This window comes from Copadichromis virginalis, linkage group LG6 (assembly GCF_057382275.1).
Source record: "Copadichromis virginalis isolate Kocher_CV1m ecotype Utaka linkage group LG6, C_Virginalis_male_GT1.1, whole genome shotgun sequence".
Lineage (NCBI taxonomy): Eukaryota > Metazoa > Chordata > Actinopteri > Cichliformes > Cichlidae > Copadichromis > Copadichromis virginalis.
In genome coordinates this window covers 40302759-40313204 of record NC_140623.1, presented here as the reverse complement: position 1 = coordinate 40313204, position 10446 = coordinate 40302759, and positions in this window count along the sequence as shown.

Here is a 10446-nt window from a genome sequence, read left to right as displayed (position 1 = left end):
GTCACAGATACTGGTTGTTGAACTGTGTGCTAGTAACAAGCTGGATAGTTTATCCAGCTTGTTACTATATATATATATATATATGTCAGCTCATCTATATATATACTATATATAGATGAGCTGACATGAGCATTAAAAACAACCTACTGTAGAATAAAATATTAATATAATTATTGTGACAAAACAAAACTGGCTCAGAGGGTAAAGCATGCACCATTGAAAAGGGGAAGTAGGTAAAAAATAGAAGAAAAAAAAAGAAAATGACATAAAAATAACAGCCTAAAGATTGTAGAAATTTGTGTTCACTTTTTTTAAGTATTCATTTTGTAGTTTTAAATGAGTATTCCTGAAACACTGCTACGATTTCCACCGCAGAATAAAGTGTGTTTTCAGTGCAGTTCTGGCTGAGGGCCTGAACATCATGGCCAGTTAGAAAAGTTAACAGGGAATCTATACGAAATTGCCACAATAAACTGGTGAAATTGACATTACAAACCTTTTCCTGAAGTTTTTGTAAGTGCTCCCTGTTGGTAGTCAACATTGGAGTTACATGATTTTTGTCTTAGCAGCACAGATGAGTTCACTAGGAGGAAACATCTGCTTCAGACATTCATCTTTATGAGCTCCAAGCAGACATTTTGGGGATTCTTAAAAGAATATAATGGCCAGACTCCTTCAAGCTGACGGTTACTGCAACAGTTAAAACCAATAACCGCTGGTTACAACCAAGATTGCACATCGTGTCAAACCTTGATGGGCTACAGCAGCAGTAGACCACACCAGCTGCCACACATGTCAGCTAGGAACAAGAAACTGAGGCTAAAATTCACATGGGCTCAACAAAATTGCCAGACTGAAAAGACTTTGCTTGATCTGCTGACTTGCGATTTGGATGGTAGGGCCACATTTTTCATGTAAACAACATGAACGGAGGGATCCATTCTGCCTTGTATCAATAGTTAGGGCTGAGTATTATTTAAACTCAACAGCGTCCCTGAGTATTGTTGCTCACCATGTCCATCGCTGCATCACCACAGTGTATTCATCTTCTGATGACTGCTTCCAGCACGATAACACACCATGTCACAAAGCTTAAACTTAAAGTGTCCCAACTTTTTTGGAAACAGTGTTGAATTTGCTAGTATCAGTAATTAATAACCATATTTTAAATATTGGCATTAACAGGATTATTTTTAAACTATCATTTCAACTTGGTGCTTTTTTAAACAAAGAGACAATGCTTGGTTAACTGGCAGAATTTAGACCTTTACTTGAGAAAGCCACTGAAAAACTGTGTTACTGCAGCTTGAGGCACAAACAACAAATGCTGCTGAGGACAAAGAGAAAGTTAAAAAGTTCAAGAATATACGCAGGACACTGTGGCATGTTTTTATCACAGAGAGCGAACTTCATCTGCAGGTCACTTCGAATATTTTACATAAACAGATATGTTCATGGCACCACAGGGTTTTTTGGATATACTATATGTTGCAGGTGTCTGTGCAGTATAATATATGAATGCTTCAGTGAGGAACGAGAAAAGCAGTTCAGCAGGTATAGTCGGTGCTTATGTTTGGAAACACAGCGGGGCAGGTTTGACTGGTGGAGGTTAAGAAAACATTTTAAAAAGAGGGTGCAGCCAATTCTGCTGAAACCATAACGCAAACAGTTAAAGATTAGGAAAAATAAATATGTGCACACAATCAAACAGGCAGCACGTGTAGTTTTCTTATTATAGGTCACCACTCGCTTGGTTAGACTCCCAGATTGCTAAAGCAATGACATAACTGTCACATCTTCTATCACAGTAGCTACAGGCACACGTTTATTTTATACAAAGCTGGTACTTATTTGAGGCCAAACTGAAATACATAACCCATTCAAATGCAGAATAAATGAACATCTGGTGGTGAGTAAGCACATAAAATGTAACAATGTGGAACATTATATCTAAATTATAGGGTCTTTCATAGCTCAGACTGTCTCTGATAGAGAAGAGTAAATTGGTAAACCACTCACAACTTCACAACTTCCACCAGTAAAGGATTTCATTAGGAAGTATCAGTGTTGTCGAAAAAAGACGTGATCCAGAAGTATTTAATGTCTGGGGACTCAAAAACACAAAGAGACTGGTGTTTAACCCCATAAACACCCTGAATTTTTCAAATGTTCACATTAAGAACACTCCCACATTTGTTCTGTAACAGGGCCTCAGCAGTAAGTCCCTAATAATCAACTTTGGCAGAAGTTTGAGATTAAAATAAGTAATCTTGTCCCCATCGCTGCGTTCGAGTGAGAGTTTTAAAACTGCTGCAAAAATAAATTTCATTCTAATTAAACAGAAGTGTATGTTTGACAGTAGATGTAATGGTTCTAACGGTGATTCAGTGATACTGACACATGCCACTGGTCCTAAACCGTTTCTAAAAAAAGAAGGAGAAGCAGCACAACAATTCTGCACTCATTTAGTCACAGTAATACAAGCAGGAGCAATAATCATGCCACACTCTGGAACCTTCGAAACAGGGTGGCAGGTTGACTTTTGATAACAGATATGACCTGATACTGCACCTCCAGTGTGGAAACAGTCAAAACAACACAAGCTGATATAAGCTGACAGACTATAGTCTATATATGGACCTAGATCCAAAAATATTAGATTCTAAAAGACTTATAATAAACCTTGATAGCTTAATTTTTTACTGTTAAAGAGTCATGTCAAATAAAAATTGCATTAGAAACAACTTACAGGACTACACATAATAAGATGACTCATGATGACCAAGGCAAAAGTCAGAACATTATCCAGACTGGCTGATGTGAGGAGCCTCTTTATGCCGTAATATTCAGCTCTATCAGAGCTTTCAGAAAAGTCACTTTCGCAGTTTTATTTTCTGACATGCTTACGTAATCGCTGTTAACGCCTCTAAGTTTCCTCAGAGCTCTCTATCTGATAACCGATGAACGTGGGATTAGTTCCCTTCTGTCAGTGACCGCTCATGTTTTTCTAGTTTCTAAAAGTAGAATGGGAGGCAGAGCCTTCAGGGATCAGACCCCTCTACTCGGAAACCAGCTCCCAGTCAGGATTCAGGAATCAGATGCACTCTTTACTTTTAGGATCAGGCTTTAAACTTTCCTTTTTATTAAAGCTGATGTTAGTGTTGAATCAGGTGACCCTGAACTGTCTCTTAGTTTCTGCAGAACTTCCCATGATGCACTGAGCACTTCTTCACTCACCTCTTTCGATTCCTCAGATGTTGATACATTTCTCTACACCTTACTGGTCACTGCAGATGGCTGCCCCTCGCTGAGCCTGGCTCTGCTGGAAGTTTCTTCCTATTAAAAGTGAATTTTTCATTCCCTCTGTCGCAAAATGGTTACTCATAGGGGTTCATTTGATACCTGAGGTTTTCTCCAGAATCCTGTACAGTATAAAGCACTTTGAGGTTACTGTTGTTGTGATTTGGTGCTATATAAATAAACTCGATTCAGTTTCCTGGCAGCAAGCCTTTCTGACTAGAGCAGTAATGTTTGAGCATATTAGTATTCATCCATAACCCTCTTCATTCATCCATGCATCTCAATTATCACGCAATTATGAAGTGACACCCACAATTTATGGATTATGTTAACCCACAGTATTTGTATACGAGGAAGTGACTGCAGGAAACAGTGGACTGTCCGGTCAATATTTCAGGAGGATAAAAGATTCAGTGTGTGCTAAAGCAGTGATACTGGTTAAACAAATACTGAATACACAAAGCTTTTCAGTGTCTAACCTCTCACCTTTAAATTTTGTTTCCTATAAGGAAAAAGAGGCTTTCCTGTTCATTCTAAATACAATCACTGAACAGCTGAACAGCTTTTTTGCCCGCTTTGAGTCTCAAACACAGCAGTCAGCCACACCACGCCAGTGACCACCACAACCCACACCAGCCTCTAATAACTCCCCACTTATTCTTGAGACACAGGATGTGATGTCACACCTCTGTGCAGTGAACCCCAGGAAGGCTGCAGGTGGAGTACCTGGGAAGGTGCTCAAGGAATGTGCCTCGCAGCCAGCACAGGTCTTCACTGACATCTTCAACCTGTCTCTGGAACAAGCCGTTATCCCATCGTGCTTGAAATCTGCCATAATCATCCCCATCCCCCAAAAAGTCACCCATAACCAGTCTCAATGACTTCCACTCAATTGCACTAACCCCTGTCATCAGTAAGTGTTTTGAGGAACTGGTTCTGTGGCACACTGTAGCCTACTACTACCCCTACTGCTCATTACGCTGCTCCTTGGACTTTAGCATGAACTCATGTCCGTGTTTAAATTGTCGGTGCTCAAACTGTCTGTCTGTGTCACTCCGGTATTGTGTATTTTTTTTATTTGTATGATTATTTTATTGTATAGCTTATTAAAATGTGCTGAGTATATGTGCACTTTTACAGAGCTGCTTTTAATCTTGCTATACTGTGTATAATGACGATAACGGCTTTCAACTTCAACTTCAGTCCACACGTGTCCTGAGCTCGAGCTGGCGGGCTGAAGTAGCGTGACAGTTTGTCACGTTCACACTTGGTTTGGCCACATCCTGAAATCTGTCACATCAGAAACACCAAAACATCTTTATGCCAAGTTAGGATGAACTTCCTCACAGCTTTACTACACGATGTAATGAAACCATACAGAGGTTCTGTTAATAAAAATATCAGTTGACAAATAAAGGTTACATTCCAAATCTGGAGAGTTAGTGTTTGTTGATATTTCTGTTACTCTTACATCTACAGTCATGTGGAAAAAAACCCCACCCCATCAGTTCCTAAGTTTCACATATAAGTACAATACTTTAGCTTGTAACACCATTTGAAATAATCAGCGTGGAGGAATTTGGTCCCACTCTTGTTTCAGTTCATTGAAGTTTGTGGGTATTCATTCACGCACAGCATTTCAGTCAGTGTGATGTCTGCACTTTAACCGGGTCACTGCAGCACCTTGATTCTGGTGATTCCTGGTATTCCTCTTTGGCAGAAAGGTCCAGACGCCAATCTACCAAGAACGTCTGCTTTGATAACTTAATCAAGTGTATTTGATTATCAGCTGCTGCTTTCCCTCTTGATTCCTATGGAAGCAGTAAGGACATAAATGTTCACACACCGCTTCTATTTTTTGGCTCAGCTTTTGCTAAATAAATGATGACGTGGTGTAAAATGCTATGTTTCCTGACTTTTAGGACCTGCTCAGGTGTACATGATTTCTTTATCATGTCTCTCACATGACTATAACTGTTAGTTTCCACCTCGTGTGCAGCTAGCTTTCATGGAGGGGCAATCAGTTTATTTTATCAAGGTCAGTTTTTTAAAGGCAAATACTGCCCTCACTGACTGTTAGCGCTCTAAACTTAATTTACTTTTTTTTATCATATGTTTAACTTTTATGTGATCAGGCCAGACGGCCCTGAATTGTCTGCTTTATATGATAATCACAGCAATTCATGGAAGATTCAAATAAAATCGCATGTCTGCATGCATATTTATAAATAGTGTGGGTTTCATGTAACTATAAGGTTGGCAAAGAAAAGATAGAAGTCTTTGAAGGTTAAAACATTCAACGGTCACTTCAACATTAGATACAAGCACACAGTGGAGCAAATATTCATGTAATAAGATGAAGGTTATGGGGTACTGTCTGGCAGAGCAAATATGTGTGTGTTTGAGTGTGTGTATGTTTACTTGGCTATTAAAAAAAGGTATGAAAGACACCCCAGAATGTGCTGAAGTACTCCAGCGTTAGAGCAGATGGTTAAACAAACTCAAGACATATGAGAGTCAGTTGGTTTTAAACACAACTAACTGCCTGGACCCACAGATCCAAAAACATGTGAACCATTACTGGGCCAGAGCACAGCAGAGGATGCCAACACTCAGCTGCAGTTGGTCTGATTCAGATGGCTGATTCGGGGGAGTATGATTTGTTTGCTATATCACTGATATTACTAATGTCACTAGCCTGGCTGTGGCTCAGCAGGTAGGTAGAGCAACCTTCTACTAATAGGGAGCTCTGTGATTTGCTCGTCGGCTCCAATCTCAATGCCAAAGTGTCCTTGGGCAAGATGAACCTTAATTTGATGATGCATTCATTAAGGTAGGAAGGTTAGAGAGAAAACACTTTGGCATAGAAAAAAGTGCCTCTAGGAATGAGTGAGTGAATGAAACAAGTTGTGGGAAGCACTTTGACAGCTTAAGTAGAGTAGAACAGTGCAATATAAGAACCAGTCCATTACTTTCTGGTATTGTGGCAATACTGCTAACAACAGGTGAGTACTGACATGTCTAGAATCATATTAGCAGTCATTTAGTGTGGCTTTATACTTATAAGTTGAATATTTACTCTATTTTTAGTTTGATCTAGATTCAAGAAAATCTTGGCTTTATAGCTGCTAAGTCCTGAAACAGGGTCACCAAAACATAACACACACATAAGCTCCAGAAGTGCTTCTGCCTTCTCTGGGACTGAGGTCATTTAAGATGGTCTGAGATGAAGTGAAAAATTATCATATAGTCAGATTAATTAAAATTAGAAATTTTGAAAATCAAGTCCTGTTTGTAAGGTTTATTGTTCCCATTTTAAACAGCATTCCTGCATTTTCAGGAAGTGGCGTGTAAGATCATTCCTTGAGTAAATGCTCTTAGTTCCAATAGTTTATACTGTACACTCAGCATATACTGCAGCTGATAACATAACAGTGTTGAACTGGATGAGCAGTTGTGGATAAGCTTAAATCACAGAACTGGAAAGATGTGAAGAGGCAAAGTGAAAATGTGATTGTTCGTATGGTTGACTGCAGCTGGAAGTTCAGTAATAATCATGACAAACAAAGCAGGAGGACACGATGAAAGATGAGGAGACTCTGATGGAGGTTAACCACGCTCACGCTCACGGTTCGGCCATTTAGCTGAAGCCGTGTCATTAAAACTTAATGGTATTTTAATAAGGAGGTTTGCAGAGGCAGAGAGAGATGACAGTTCATCTTTAAATATATTCATTTAAAAAAAGAAAGGAAAGTCCAATGGCAGTTACCATGACAACAGCACCTGTGAAGGCCCTTTGAGCCGCTGAGGTTACTGGAAGAGGACATTTGATTAAAGGGACCTCTGACTCTGACGTGGGTTTATAATCAAAAAAGCGGATGATGATGTCATGGCAAAATTACTGATATGTTCCGTTTCTAATGGATACGATGTGAGAGGATGTTTAAATGTAACTTTAAGTGAGATGGTAAACAACAATGTGTCATTTCCTCCACAGTAGAGGTGTCAAACATGAGGCCTAGATGCCAGAATCAGCCGGAAAAGACTCCAATCCAGCCCGCTGAAACCAGTAATCACTTATTTATTTCTATGTAATAAGATGCAAGGCTTTGGGGTGCTGTGCGTTTGTGGCGGATAGCTTAAATTTTGTATTTTAATCAATTTTACAGCTTGTCCTATTGATAAGGAGCTCCCCCACACCAAAGTAAAGTCCCTGTTTTCACCATCTACAACTGAAATTTCAGATTATTTTAATGAGCTACCAGAATGTTTTCTGTAATTTTACACATTTATTTCTTACAATTTAAACCCAAAGAGTCACACTGACAGAATGACCTGACCGCCAAACATCCCAGCTCCCAGTCTGATAATGCATAAATAGGAAATATCTCGATGCGCTGAAGCTCCATAAAGAATCTGCTGGCAGTGCATAACCACCAGAAACATCAGATCCACAGTTTTCCTGGAAAACAATGTTAAGTCTGTAGTTTTAATGTGGAAGCTGATTGGTTTAAGATTATTTTCCCACAAATATGGAAAGAATCAGTTCTGTGTTATTAATGAGAAACAGATAATAGCATATTTTTGGTTGAAGTCCTCAGTGGAACAGTTGAAGTGTATAAAGATGTCAGCGTTTTTTGTTTTTCCCAGATTCATTTCAAATGATGTTTTTCAATTTAAATTAAATGTATGCCTCAGTACTTTAAACTATTATAAGGTTTGGCTGGTACAGATCTTAAATCTTTTTATTATCTTTTTATTAAATTATTTATATTGAGAGAATGTGTTTTCTAATTTAATCCAAAAGATAAAAACACCCTGGGCAATGTTGTCACAGGTCTCATAAAAACCAGTCACAAAATAATTATCCAGCCATCATAACACTTGGGCAAGCAACATACCCTATGTATGTAAAATGAGGCTATCCAGAAAGCCAGCAACGTGCGTCACAAGCCTGAATATCAGTGCTACCAGTAACATAACAAAATGCATCCTGGTGTAAAATCAAAACTAGATGATTTAAAACATTCTTAGAGTCTAAACTACTGCCTGCGTTTCCGGATTCAAATGTGCAAAGCGCCAGATTTGATACAATTGTTCTGAACTTCACATGAAGTTTTTCATTTTCTACAACAAAGATTAAAACAAACAAACAAACTGTATTATACATATGCAGAGTCATGCAAGCTACAAAGTGATGCTTGCGATATACACACAGGCCCTTTATCTGCAGAGCACTTCTACTTTTGCTTGGTGACCTTGCATAAAAAAGATCACACGGACTTTCTTTTTTAGTGCCACATCATCCTTATGCTGATTTACCAATACACTCGTTTTTCACTTTTTCAATAATTACATCCTGGTATAAAAGTGCATATTTTTATAAATGCATCTGAGAGAGAATCTGGAACATCATAATATTTTTCATAATTTGATATCTTAGATTCAAACTATTGCAACTGCTCTTTGCGTTAAACTGCATTACACCGGTACACGAGATTGAGCTGAAAAACATAAACTATAATATTATATGAAACCATAAACTATACTATTTTACATGTAACGCAGAGGGAGGAGAGGGGAGGGGCTGGAGCTGCATCTAATAACCAGCTTGCAAAATAAAACAAAATTTAAAAAAAACAAACAACAAACACAAAAAAACGAGACATCATGATATAGACGAATTATTTGCACCGATGTGTTTTCTAAATTCTATCACACACATATACATGAAAAGTGAGCGTGAGGGCCCTCGGGGTGCCTGCTTGCTGCTGCTGCTGCGCTGAAGTCTCACACACAACCTGTCGAAAGGGAAGGGGAGCGGGCAACTTCCAAATAGTGCACATTTCATTCATAATGTTGTCAATCCAAGCCCATTATGTTAATTATTTTTTCTTGGGTTGTGTGAAATACCAGGAAAAAAACCCTATACAAACCGAATCTGTGCACTAAGGTTAGGTCTGTTAGGTTATGTCGTGGTAATTCTCGAGTTAGCGGATGGGTGTTGATACTGGAGTGCAAAATTAACACTGATGGACAAGAAAATGTCAAAGTCATCAGTTTAGAAGAAAAAAGAGAAGAGGAGGAGAAACGACCAAAAGATAGAGGTAAGCAGATGTGTCGTTGGATAATGGCAGGTATTATGTATAACATGTATCCTGAAACAAGATAACATTAATTATTAGTAGGGATAGTGAGAACCTCTGTTTATGTTTGATAGGCATTTGGCTATGATAGCAAACAGACGGCAGACATTGATGTGGCTTATTGAATCTTTTGGACTGTGTTCAGAACAATATTAATTAGCCATTAATTTGAAGAGATGTATTGTTGATTAGTCTCCTCTTCTCAATGTACGAAGAATGACCAGAGGGAGCGTTTGCCCAGGGCACCGACCGCCTCTGCAGCCCACCAGAAATGGACAACAGAAGACTGAAAAATTGTTGCAGTTTTCCCACAATCTTCAGATACAATGCAGGTTTAAAGCACCTCGGCACTGTTTTCATTGGTTCTCATGGAAGATAAGTGTCTCAAAAGGTGAACTTGGCTTTCAAAACAGATTACATACTAGCAGAAGGCAAAAAATTAAAACACAGGGAGCTTAAGCTGGCCTGGTTACCACACTGACCACAACAACAATCTGGTGGGGACTTGTGACTTCAGATGGTGTTTAAAAAAGATTACCAGATGGAAAGCAGGTGACAGGTGACAAATGGGAACTAAGGAGACACCACTAGTGGGTGGGGCTTGCACAAGACCCACCTTTAGCCACCTTCAGTGGGAAAAGAAGAAGAAGAACAAGAAGAAAAAAACTACAACTAAAAATACATATACAGCAGCCCCAAACCGTGACAAAGTCACGTTTCTGTTTTGTTTACTAATCCCTGTCCATGAACTACCCCGGCCTTAAAGCTCTCCAACCACTTGGTGCGGGACAGTATTTAAAGTCACTTACTGTAAGTGTGCAAAGTTTACACCTCGTGAGTCACTTGCAAAGGCCCTGGTTTGAAATTGCCCCGGGCCATTTGTTGGGTGTCTTCTCACAGTTGGCTTGTAGTAATAAAGGCCAAAAAGGCCCAAAAATTAATTGATGAACTAATTTTTCACCCTCACTCTGAGACAGCATGTTTCTAATTTTAGTGATAC